The sequence below is a fragment of the Temnothorax nylanderi genome, unplaced genomic scaffold (genome assembly GCF_030848795.1).
Source record: "Temnothorax nylanderi isolate EJ_2023f unplaced genomic scaffold, tnyl_v1.0 TNYL_tig1180_pilon, whole genome shotgun sequence".
NCBI lineage: Eukaryota > Metazoa > Arthropoda > Insecta > Hymenoptera > Formicidae > Temnothorax > Temnothorax nylanderi.
Genome location: NW_027250242.1, coordinates 1 through 14111, shown reverse-complemented (window position 1 = coordinate 14111; position 14111 = coordinate 1). Strand labels below are relative to the sequence as shown.

Genomic DNA, 14111 nt, shown 5'->3' with positions numbered 1-14111 from the left:
TAATAATATTAATAATGTAAGATATAAAATTAAAATAGTATAAAATTATATATGTATAATTATATATGTATACATACATAAGGTATTATACATATATATAATTTCTTTTTATATTAATAAAAGACTAATATAATATCGATAAAATCAATAAAGAATAAAATAATTATATATATTATTTTTTAATTTGTATATTATAATAATCTTGTTAACAGTCTTTTCTAATAGTTTGAGAAAGTTCTCAAAGACATCAATATTATATTTTTTTTTAAATAAAAAATCAATATCTTTCTCCTAAAATTCTATGTATAAAATTATATGTAGAATACCTATATATAAAATCTTAATTCTGATTACGTTAGATATTAATAAAAATATATTTCTTAAATAATTACTGCGAAATGTGCGCGTATTATCAACAAATGAGTTTGAAACAAAGTTTTATCGATCGCGCAAAGTATATTTTCGGCGAATCGGCGTCCTCTGGTGACTTCCGATTGAAGATTCGTGACAATCTGGCTGCTGGCAATTCGTAGCAGATGGTAGATGGTAGCAGAACAATAGCGGAATAGAATTCGAAAAATGGCAAACCGCACGGTGAAAGATGTTAGGTCTATTCGCGGGACAAATCCGCAATATTTGGTCGAGAAGATCATCAGATCCCGGATATACGATTCTAAATACTGGAAGGAAGAATGTTTCGCTTTGACCGCCGAACTGTTGGTCGACAAAGCAATGGAGTTAAGGTTAGTAAAAGCAAAATATAACCTCTACAAATACAGGATGAATGTAAAATCTTAGTACAAGCGAGAACAAGGTAATTTCTAGAATAATTTTTTTTGTACGAGGCTTTGTTTTTTAGATAGGCTTCGGTTTTGAAAATCTATCAAGTACACTTGACATCGTCACTGATTATGTCAAGTGTACTTGATAGATTTTCTAAGGCCTAGAATAAAACGTTATTTTACAATTTCGACTTATTTTGGCACGAGGGATCACCTTGTTCTTGCTCGTACTACGATTTTGTACCCATATATATGAGTGAGAAGTTTTTCTCTAGTCTCACTTATATTTATTCTTTCATATTTATAGGAGGGGTATACGGCGGCAATGTGAAGCCTACGCCATTTCTCTGTCTTATATTGAAAATGCTTCAAATACAGCCTGAGAAAGACATCATAGTCGAATTTATAAAGAACGAGGAGTATAAGTACGTTCGGGCTTTGGGTGCATTGTATATGAGACTGACTGGTTCTTCCCAGGACTGTTACAAATACCTTGAACCATTATTCAACGATAGCAGAAAGCTCAGAATGCAGAACAAGCAAGGCGTATTCGAGCTCATATACATGGACGAATTCATCGACACCCTTCTCAGAGAAGAGAGGTCTTGCGACGTTATTTTACCGAGAATTCAAAAAAGACACGTTTTAGAAGAAAATAATGAACTAGGTACGTTATTTGAGTATATTTTCTTGAGTATATTACTTTTATTTAGCCAACCTTCTGTTATATGTTTACTTATGTTACGCAGAAGCGAAGATATCGGCATTGGAAGACGATATGGATGATGGCATCGAATCGTGAGAGGAAGAAGAGATTGCACCAATTAAAGAACTGCCACGCAAGAGGCCGGATGATCACGAACGAGACAGAGACCGTCACAGAGATAGGGACAAGAGGCATTCCCGATCCGAGAAGAAATCCGAGAAGGAAAAGCCAAGATCGAGAAGTAGGGAGAGAGATAGAGACAGGAGAGAACGTAAACGCAGCAAATCGCCGAAATCTCACTCGTCGTCGCACAAAGATAAGGACAGGGACAGAGATCGCCATAGAAGAGACGATAGAGAGAGGGAGAGAGAACGAGAGAGAGAAAGGGATCGAGATCGTAGAAGAGAACGCGACAGAGCTAGACATTAAAGTATGGTAATATGGAAAATGGTCTTGACGAATTTATATAAACTTACCGAGGCAAGAAATAAATCAATTGGTTATCTTGCGTCAATTCTTTTTATGCTCTTATCAATGTTCGTGTATTTTTTAACGCCGGTGTATATAACATTTACAAGAATTCAGTATTAAAATTACAACATGCACCCGGAATCAAATCCGTTGTAACATATTTAAATCTATGTACATTTTCACATTATTTTTCACATTAATTAAATTGCGTACATTCAAGATATCTCATTAATTCCTGATTACACGAAAACGTTCGAAATGCGTGTATATTATACTAACATATTGTCCAATTGATAGAAATATAACTTAACTTATTATATGTATTGATAAGTGACAGTGACATCTAATTATGCGATATTTATTATTAATTATCAACATAAAATTACGAAGCTTACAAAGGAAAGGATATAAAATAAGAAGAGAAAGTATTCAATTCGCGTTTTAATTTAAGATATTTCGTGTTATACGCGCTTCGATTTCGTGTAATCCAGTTTACATAAATTAGATATAGACAATTCAAGTAGATTATACTTATACAATTTTATGCAATTAATTTTATACAACTTTCGCAGACAGAATATATCGTTTTGTACATAAAACACTGCGAAAGAAAATTAGGGTCTTTTCACTTTTTGTCAGTAAATTGCCTATTTTTAAACTGTAATTACTCAGTGAATAATTAAAAAAGTTTAAAAAAAGGTTTTACAGAGCAAACTCTCTACTATAAGATGCTTTTGTCCAATTTTCACTCAGGTTAATACTCAAAGGCGTGGTCAGCTTTGAATAAGAACGTATTTGAGATATCCAAAATTTTGAAATCTGTAGTCTTCCACCGCCTAACAAAAAATTGGCGAACATAATCATTAATACCATCTCAAAGTACGAACTTTGCCCTTTCAAATAAAAAAAAAAACTTTGTCCTACGCCGATTATTTAGCGAGATATCGCAATTTAAAGTAATCCCTGTTTTTTTATGATTTCAGCACGATATCGCCAGCATTTGCGTAACCTGATGTGCACCACGGGGAGGTTGCTCGGTCGGATTTTGCACATCATGTATGTATGTGTATATGGAGTGTACATGTGTACATGTAGAGGTTCTTTTTTAGTAAGAAGTGTTGTCACTCTTTGCCGTATTACCTCGCGCAATCTTGATCTCATATTGATGCATTTTTTTTACATCAGATTGAAAAATTTTATTCAAAATTTAACGCAGTGCCTCTTTAATCTGATGTAAAAAAATGCATCAATATGAAATCAAGATTGCGCGATGCGTGTGCCTATGGCAAAAAAATGGCAACACTTCTTACTAAAAAAAATCGCTACATGTACACACGTACACATGTACACTCCATATACACATACATACATGATGTGCAAAATTTTACTGAGCAACATGCCCGTGGTGCACATCAGGTTACGCAAATGCCGGCGGTATCGTGTTAGCACGACTAAAATCGTAAAAAAACAGGGGTTATTTTAAATTGCGATATCTCGCTAAATAATCGGCGTAGGACAGTTTTTTTTTCATTTAAAAGGGCAAAGTCCGTACTTTGAGATGGAATTATTGATTATGTTCGCCAATTATTTTGTTAGGCGGTGGAAGACTGTAAGTTTCAAGAGTTTGAATATCTCAAATATGTCCTTATTTAAAACTGACCACGCCTTTGAGTATGAACCTGAGTGAACAAAAGCACCTTATAATAGAGAGTTTTTCCTGTAAAACCTTTTTTTTAACTTGTTTTTACGTTAATTATTCGCTGAGTAATTACAGTTTAAAAATCGGCAAAAATTTACTGACAAAAAGTGATCCCCTAATTTTTTTAAGCAGTGTATTTTTAACCTTTTATTATTAGATATATCTTTATACAAATAAATTTGAATTTTTTTAAATTATAAAGAAAATTATAAATTTTTTTTCATTGTTAAATCACCCCCTTCCCCCCGATTCCTACCTACCCGTATCCCTACCTACTTGTATGCTTACTTATTCATTCCCTACCTAGATTTCTCAAAATTATAATTAACTAAGTTTCCTTCTATTGTTGAAAACCACACCCCTATATACCTACCCGATTTTTATTTAATTTTTATCTACTTACCCGATTTTTATCTAATTTTTATCCGTATTCCTACCTACCCGTATCTTTATCTAGTATACCTTATCTAGTATATTAGTTACCCGAAATCGTGCGCGAATTTAATATTAAATCAGGACCGTTTAGGAGTTTTAGTGTAAGTTTAAATTACGTGGGCTAGGGATTTTTAATTCGAGACGGCATCTTTCCGTCTCTGATTATATGCAATCGCACGTAAGAAAACCTTATAGGTTTACCTTTATATAAGTATTTTTTATACTTTGATTGGTGATGTGCACACCAACCTACCTTGTAAAATCCTCTTCGTTTTCTTTTTTCTGGCCAGAATAGACTCACCTTTTGTAGAACCTGGCCATATCGGATGGCTTTATACAGCCAGAAATCGACAAGAAGGAGAAATACTCCTGTTGCCGGCAATAAGCGTAAGATTTTACGCTTTTGTATGTACGATGCGCGAAACATGAACGCGTCGCGAAGGGGCCATCACATTAATTAACTCAATTAAATATGGAATTAACCAATTAACAATAATAATAATAACTCAATTGTATATACAAATTAATTGCGCATTTATTGTTTACACGCGTTATTTATTCGTATTAAAATATATCCAGTAATTAAAATACATATCCGATTGAAAACAAATCTGAATTTGAAAAAAAATTTATATGTCGACAGCGTTTTGATTTGAAGAGATTCGATCGCAATTATGAAATTTATAATATTAACTTTATAATATAAACAATAAAACTAATTTGAAAATAAACAGATCCGCCATTTGATAAAATCTAAAGCCCATAATATACGTATTTTCATCGATTCGAACGATTTAATATTGCTGAATCTCATCAAGAAACATGCAACGATGAGAAATTCAGATGAATGACGTAAGATCCGAAAAGGATAATAAAAATCCCACACACACACGATTAGAATTGATAATAATAATCACTTTGTACTTTGCAAATTATTAAGATTACTTTTTATATAATATATTGTTTCAAAATCATTTTTAAGCGAGATGAAACTGATTGATTCTATTATACATAAGATAATTATTTAAAAAATCTTTTATTTCATAATAAAATAGATATCGGATCTCACGTCACTTTACTACTTTAACTGGTATAAAATCCAGTTATCAATCACTACATATGAATAAGCTACAACAGATTAGGCTAAAGTCAATGCATCAAAAAGTAATAATATAATGAATAACTGAAAGCATGTCTTTTATATGAAAAAAGCGAGATCAATAAATTATATAAAAAGTTACGTGATATATGTATATATGTATATATATATGTATACATATATGTATTGCTTCCTTGCACTAACTTATATAAAGTTTAATCTTGGATAAATATTTAATAGAATATAATAGAAAAGAGGTAGATGAGAAAAGGAATAATACAATATTACACTTTTCTAATACAATATTTGTAATAAATATTTTTCAATATTATGATCACCTACAATATTGTTTACTTTAATTATTTTTTATTTTATTTTATTTTTTCATTTTTCTTATTGCATATATGAAACAATATAAATATTTTATTCTTTCTATTTGTTGATCCCGACATATGAATATCATGAGTAAACTTAAATAAGAGCATCAAATTAAAAAGATTTTAATTGTTAAACTTTTATTTGTCTTCTACTTTGTTTTCTTTATTTTTTATATTTGTAAAAAATTATGTTATGTGCATATACATATAATTAAAAATTATGTTATTTGATTCTAAATATTAACCAAATAACATCATCAATTAATATAATTATCAATAAATAATATTTGTCCTCATGGTATTCTCAATTTTCCGAAAAATTCTGTTTTTATATACACAGTGTGTGCATACGAGTATCTATACATTCTCGTATACACACCCTAAATTAATCAATATATAAATATAATAATAAAAAGACATCCAAGATTAAACTTATCCTAATCTGTTTTAACTGATTCATTTTAAGGCAACAGATGTATGGAATGCTATAAACTTATATTTTATTATTAAATTGCATAAATTTATCTAGATACGTGGTATACATTTAAGGTACATTTATGTGGTATACATTTTTTGTGGTACATATTTTATAGGTTACCACACATCCGTTACCTCAATAAATATGTTAATTAGTTAATTCATCACTCACCAACCCCGATGCGCAACAGCGAATTATATCTGCCACGTAGCTACGTTGAATCTGTAATATACAAACATAAAATTCACATTAAGATGATGTTCAAAAAACCTAATGTTTTAAAACATAATTCCTATGTGCATCAAACTTTTTATTATTCAATTAGATATTAATTTAAATAATTAAACATTTTACGAAAAGGATCTTTACAAGGATAAATTTCTACAATATATTAAATTACTTCTTTTCTTCTAATTATTATTTCTAAATCACGGGGAAATAAAACAATTCGAGAATAAACAGAAAAAAATTATTTTTATACAAAATAAAACATAATTTACCGCAAAGTTGTTCCGCTGGCGCCCGATGCCTCTCCCAAGCCTCCTCCTCCTCTCAGACTGTCCTTTCGCGTTGTCAGCTCCCTCAATGCAACACTTTCCGCGTCGTTATCTTCTGAAACATATAAATAAATGATTTGATATTGACTAATTCTTACGCATCAAACTTCTTATTCATCATTCAATTAGACTTTATTTCAATACATTAATTATTTAAATAAGTATACCATTTTAATTGTAATTTTAATAAATTTTTTAATAAAAGAACAATATCTTAATAATGCTTTTTTAAATATGACTTGCATAAAATTTGATAAGAAAAAAATCTAATCCTGATATAATTTAAACTATTATAAATTTTAATTATTTAGAAATATTTGATATATTAATAAGTAATATTTCATATAAATTTGTTGATAATAATCATGTTATAAATAATTTATTAAATATTTAAAAAATCTTGAAATATAATCTAAAATGTTTTATTTATTAGACAATGTATTAAACATGTAATATACTGTATATAGTGTATATAGTGTACTGTATATAGTGTACTGCATGTTTAATACATTGTCTAATTAATAAAATATTTTAGATTATGTTTTAAGATTTTTTAAATATATTTAATAAATTATTCATAACATGATTAATATTAACATGATAAATATATATAGGTCGCCGACCCTGAACCTTCTTAATTTTTTATTACAATCGTGTAACTGAAATAAGTATCCCTGATTTTTTTCAAATTTTTATCTCAAGGCGTATTCGAGATATAGATATTCAAAGTTTTGAAATCCATCCTCTCCGGAACATATTCAAATAGCTGTAACTGTAACTTTACTTCTATTTATTGGATCGTTAAAATATCGGTTATGAAATTAATCGGAAGGAAATGTAATTTCTTTTCGATTAATTTCATGACTTTTTAACGATCTGATAAATATAAGTAAAGTTATTTGAATATGTTCCGGAGAGGATGAATTTCAAAACTTTGAATATCTATATCTCGAATATACCTTGAGATAAAAATTTGAAAAAAATCAGGAATACTTAATTCAGTTACATGATTGTAATAAAAAAATCAAGAGCAAAATCAAAAGGGGTCAGGGTCGGCGACTGACCGATTTAGCAAAGAATGCCCCATATATAAAATATAACTTGTTAATACATCAAATATTTCTAAATAATTAAAATTTATATAATAGTTTAAATTATATCAGGATTAGATTTCTTTCTCTCTCTCTCTTATCAAATTTTATACAAGTTAATATCTAAAAAAACCATTTTCATTAAGATGTTATTCTTTTATTAAAAATTTATTGAAATTACAAATAAAATGGTACTTGCGTGCAAAAGTTACTTATTTTTATTTTAGGCATGTGTTTCTTTTAATCTCTTCCCCATATATATATATATATATATATATATATATATATATATATATTCGTCCGAAATTAAATATTTTATAAATTGGTGTAATCAAGCAATATACATATATATTTATAAATATTTTTTAAGATGTATATATATATTAGACAGTGCTCTAAAATATTGATTACAATTAAACATCACGATTACAAGTAATCACTAGAATACAATAATCACGCGGCTTTGCCAAACTTTACACGATACTCTCGAAATTAATAATTAATCATACGCGACGCGTACTTACTCATATTGCGACAACGGAGAAATAAGAGAAGAAATTATGGCATATTCGATAATTAACAGCGATATATTTCACAAATAAAAATGCAACGAAATATATCTGAGATGACGGTAAAAAATTTCTCGCGCGATTAACTTAGCGCGAGAGCGACGCGGCATCGCTAGATTAATTCGTGGGATTGATCGTGGGGTGGACGGCCGAACAAGGCTTTCGAAATACGCATTCGAACGGATCAAGAGACACGTCTCGCTCCGCGCGTACTTGGCGCGAGACACTACAGTTGTGTATATTTACGCGAACACACGGATTTGCATTATCAATATACACTTCGCGATAGATACTGCTATAAATATTAGATGCAAAGATAGTACATGTGTTATACTCACCAATTAAAGTCGCTACGCCACTCGTTCCGGATCCGATCCGTCCCGTGTCCCTGTCCGCCGCGTTCTGGAAACGACAGGAGAACGTATAATCAAGATGGCGAAGGGGGTTTCGAATCGTCTCCCGCGCGTTCAACTTCACGCGATAAGACGACAAGAGCGACGCGACGTCACTGCGCGTCCCGCGCTTAACTTCGCGATTATATATTTTCCGAACTTCCGAGTAGCGAGTACCGGTATGCTCGCCTTTTACTGCGATTATTATTTCGCATTCCGATTAATAGACGTATCACTTCTCGGTAGATATCCGCGATATTCGCGACACGATCGAAAATCGACGCTCGTCACTTTCGCGAATGCCCGCGCGATACATCTTCGACCGTGAATAATTAGAATCATCGCACCGAATTACGCGATAAATACCGCGGTAAACACACACGCGCACAATAAATGCGAAGCTAATACATATTACTCACCAATTATAATTAAGTCGCGACGCCACTAGATATCCGCGATATCCGCGACACTCGAAAATCGACGCTCGTCACTTTCGCGAATGCCCGCGCGATAAAGCTTCGACCGAATAATTACCGTGAAATACGTATTTTCAAGAATCATCGCGCCGAATTACGCGATAAATACCGCGGCAAACACACACGCGCACAATAAATGCAAAGCTAATACATATTACTCACCAATTATAAGTCACGACGACACTCGTTCGGGAGCCGGTCCGTCTCGTGTCTGCCGCGTTACGAATGTTACGATGGCGGCGAGTGAGTGGCGACACTGGCGACGAAATGTACGAGGTGGGGCTGGTGGGGTGGGCGACTACTACGCGAGTCAAATGAACGGCTAGTCAGACACCCGTTTGGTTGATCGGAGATAATGAGTAACTTTCGCAGGCGTTGATAGAACATCTCGCCGAGCACCGACGAAAACAACAAAACCGCGAGGCCACACACCGAGTTTACAGGTGTAACGTCGTTTCAAAGCTTCAATTGAATTAATTCAACGGTAACCGTCTGGTATGCCGCGGCCGCTCGCCGGCGGCTCAGAGCGTTCGTACGTGATTGGCTGGGACGCGGGGGCTCGACTCGCGAGCAGCCAATCGCGGCTCCTGACTTTACGGCGGCACGGTGGCCCGGCGGGGCGACGACTTCCGAGTCCCGGTAGTCCGTACTCCGTGACTCCGACAGGACTCTGTGCGAACTGCGAAACAGTGCGTCAATCGCGAGGACGCGACATTGCGAGTGAGCAGCTGAGCACCATGGCAGCCCAGTGGATCCGTACAGCAGTAAGTAGGTGCCGCGAATCGCCCCGTCCGCGAAATTACCCAAGGAACTGTCGTCGTCCTGCGTAATCCTGCCCGTCTCTACGTCCTCGGTCCTCCTAGCCCCGAGCAAGGTTAGAACTCCTCGAGCCGGCCACGGTCGCACCTACCGTTCTACCATTTTCCATCTCGCCTTATCTTGCCTTCGCTCTTACGTCTTACGCATACCCTCTGTGTGTGTCTCTCTCTCTCTCTCGCTCTCTCCCTCTCCTCTCCCTCTCCTCTCTTTCTACAAATCTATCTTCGTCGCTGTTCTCCGCGATATAGTTTAATGTTCTAATTCCGTCCAGCCCCCCGTTTCCCCCATCTTACGGTCCTCTCCTCTGCATTGGGAAACCGGATATTCTAATCGGCATAATATCGGTGAATCGTGCAATTTTGAAATTGCACGGTTGTCGGGTCAACGTAAAGATCGTTCTTTCATACTCCGTTGAGTCCGTGGCACGGAGAATCACGGAGTCTCACCGGAATCCTCTCGGAATCTTTCCGGTCATCTTTTAAACCGTTACGTACGTCGATATCAGCAGATCTCTTCGAAAATCACCGGTGCACGGCTCTACAGCAGCAAGGTACACAAATGCACCCTCATTCCTGGAGATGGCATCGGACCCGAAATTTCCGCTGCCGTGCAAAAGATCTTCGATGCCGCCAAGGTGAGATACATTTGTGTTTTAGCTAACGCGACAAGCGACAAGATTGACCGACTCATCACAAACACAGTAGATGCCACTATGTACTTGACTTGTATACACTAGACTTGTAGAATAATCACAACATAGCCATCCTCCGACTTGTGCTAACACCAACTTGAAGGCTTTTATTTTACTCCTACTCTTATGTATGTACAAGCTACAAGTCCATCCAATGATAATCGAACGTATTGAATGTAGACTTCAGTGAATCAAGAATTATTAACAAATATCTTTTTGATTATAGATTTATATAACTGAAGGAATTAATCTTCTGTCACTCTAACTGGAATATTTAGAATAATAGTTTAATTTTATTTTAATGTTATTTATTTGTCTTTCGTTCTTCTGAAATTCTATAGAATTAGGAGAGCAAATGTTTTCTATTGGTTAAAAACATCTTTCTTCACCACCAATTAGCTTATAATAATCAAAAGGCTTAAATTGCATAATATGATTACTCAATTCATAATATATCTCTTTTAACAGTATACACGTTTGATATTCTTATCTGGATGTGTTATTAGTATAAATATATTAGTATAAATATATACATGTTTTTGCTTCTTCTAAACAGGCTCCTTTTTATCTTTTATAACAATTTTTTCTCAATTTATCTTTAAAAAAAATAGGTGCCGATAGAATGGGAATCAGTTGACGTAACGCCAGTAAAGGGTCCAGATGGCAAGTTCGGTATACCACAAGCGGCCATCGATTCAGTAAATAGGAATAAAATCGGTCTTAAGGGACCTCTAATGACTCCAATTGGGAAAGGTCACAGATCTCTCAATCTTGCGCTCAGAAGTAAGCATCCCGGAATTATGTGCAATCAAGCGTAATTTAAATTACGTCCGCGAGATACGCGAGTATATCGGCTGAATTTGTACAATAGCGCAGCTGTCCAAAGTAATGCATATACATACTTACGTAACCGTAATATCATGATAAGCGCGCGCGCAATTGCTCCTTTGCTTTTACGCTGCTTCGCTCGCGAAATAAAATATACGCGTCTTATATCGCCTTTGTAAAAATTTGCAGGGAATTTAATTTGTATGCCAATGTACGACCATGCCTATCCTTGGAGGGGTACAAGACACTGTACGACAACGTCGACGTCGTCACTATCAGAGAAAATACGGAAGGTGAATACTCGGGTATAGAGCACGAGATCGTAGAAGGCGTGTACAATCTATTAAGTTAATCACCGAGGAAGCCTCTCGTAGGGTAGCAGAATTTGCTTTCCAATATGCCACAGACAATAATAGAAAAAAGGTACTCGCAAAGTTGAGATATTCGCAAACGGCGAAGCGCCGTGGCAAGTGTGCGTGCGTGTGTGTGTGTGGGTGTGTGTGTGTGTGTGTGTGTGTGTGTGTGTGTGTGTGTGTGTGTGTGTGTGTGTGTGTGTGTGTGTGTGTGTCTATCAGACTAACTAAAATCGATTTCTTTCACAGGTTACTGCTGTACTAAAGCTAATATCATGAGGATGTCGACGGTTTGTTTTGAGGTGTTGTCGAGAAGCCGCACAAAAGTTTCCATCTGTCAGTTCGAGGAGAGGTACTTGGATACAGTTTGCCTAAACATGGTACAAGATCCAAGCCAATACGACGTGCTCGTCATGCCTAACTTGTACGGTGATATTTTGTCTGATATGTGCGCTGGACTCGTCGGGGCCTCGGTCTGACACCCAGCGGGAACATTGGTCTGAACGGAGCCTTGTTCGAATCGGTACAGTTATTAACGAATATATAAATAAATTTATATTAATTTTACTTTACGTGACAAAATGGTAAATTTGATTGTACAGGTACATGGAACGGCGCCGATATTGCCGGCCAGATAAGGCAAACCCCACGGCGTTATTGCTCTCCGCGGTGATGATGCTCAAATATATGGGCTTGACCAATCACGCCAAGATCATCGAGCATGCTGCTTATGACACTATTAAGGAAGCCAAGTATCTGACTGGCGATCTAGGCGGCACTGCCAAGTGCAGCGAGTATACCAATGAAATTTGTAAGAAAGTTTCCGCGCAAACCAAATAAAAGGCAGACATTTTGTTGGCTCAATTTCAACTGCCAAATACTCGTAGAATTCGTGCGTCTGCAATGAAGGGATCGCTATTTTCTACCATCTGTCGTAGCGCATGCAGTTTCGTGCGTGCGTCTCCATTATAAACTCGCAATCGGAATTGACGGATTGCGTATCGTTAAGTATTCTTTCAGTCGTCCATGGGTGCGTTCGGGAGACGCTAAAGCGCTATTTAGCGCTACAAGCTGTTTGCGGAGCTAGACGGTAGCGCTAGCAAACGCTATCGTACGTCCTGATCGTAATGTTGTAGGTCATAATTGCGCGTTACCAACGCTTTCCTTTCGAGATAGTGCATTGGTAACGGTAGCGTTAGCGTTAGCGTTTGAAAGCTCTACGAACAGTGGCAGTAAATTGTTTGCATCTGTTTATCTGGAAATTAATTTCAAAGTTTTCTATTGTAAACGTTGAGTTGGCTACAAATATAAATGGATTATACATATAGAAATATAATTGCATGATGCGGAATAACAGAAAAAAAAATTTATACACACAGGTATATACATATGTATACATCCATAGGTATATACATATATATGTATCGCGTCATAATCGTTTTCAGACGATTTATTAATTCCCTAAGTACTGCTGGTATTATACTTCTTTACGATCTTGCTTTATTTTACTATTTGGTTAGGCTTGGAGTTAGACGTGGTAGCGAGCTGCCCGAACGCACCTATATGTGTGCATGTAGATTTTCTCGCTTCCTAGATATATTCTCTCGATTCAATGTGACTTTATAATTCGACTTGATTTCATGATTTGTCAAATACGAAAATTGCATTTAACTTTCTTTATAAATTCATCAAATTATAAGAAACGCACGTGCGCCACCGTTACTATCGTCCTATCGACTGCATCGACCGAACACGGTTCTGTATGAACCGATATAATACAAATCGTTTAAATTGTGCAGAGAAAAGGTCTTTGTAGAGATTGTAAAGATTATAGCCATGTAAATTAAATAGTAGAAATTGCTGTTCATAATTTTAAAGAAGATTGTTATGCGAGACGTATGTCTTACAGTTAGACTAGAATAGTTGAAATTATTGAATTGCGCAGTATTAAAAATAAAAGTTTACGAAATTAACCCAACCACATTTTATTCTACATCGCAAATTATTTTGACCTTTACTTTACACACAGAGATATATCTACGTATATGCATAAGCAAAGTATTCTTAACCAATTAATACTTATCGTTATTTATCGATTTCAAATTCATAACATATCCTGAAAAGATTCAAGTTATCGATTGTGGAAGAGGGGGGGGGAGCGTTTTATCCGTTAATACTTTTCACGCATATATATTTTCCCTTGATTTTATTATATAGCGACGTGAATAATAATTTTCATAGGAGGCAATCACGAAGGAGGTGATGATGATGATGATGATGATGATATC

General features: G+C 35.0%; 1 long non-coding RNA gene and 2 pseudogenes across 2 annotated transcripts; 2 read left to right on the top strand and 1 right to left on the bottom strand.

Annotated features, from left to right (window-relative positions):
• The first annotated feature begins 539 nt into the window (after positions 1 to 539).
• On the top strand, positions 540 to 2178 carry LOC139786883 (pre-mRNA-splicing factor 38-like; annotated as a pseudogene).
• Positions 2179 to 5681: 3503 nt separating this feature from the next.
• On the bottom strand, positions 5682 to 9427 carry LOC139786886 (uncharacterized). 2 transcript variants are annotated; one of them, XR_011722454.1, is made up of 4 exons: positions 9295 to 9417; positions 8603 to 8666; positions 6548 to 6659; positions 5682 to 6269 (listed from the first exon to the last, which is right to left on the bottom strand). It is a non-coding gene; the product is annotated as an uncharacterized lncRNA (long non-coding RNA). The 2 variants fall into 2 exon arrangements; XR_011722453.1 differs by having other exon boundaries at positions 5682 to 6659; positions 9295 to 9427.
• A 383-nt stretch (positions 9428 to 9810) lies between these two features.
• Positions 9811 to 12896, top strand: LOC139786884 (probable isocitrate dehydrogenase [NAD] subunit alpha, mitochondrial; annotated as a pseudogene).
• Positions 12897 to 14111: the final 1215 nt, after the last annotated feature.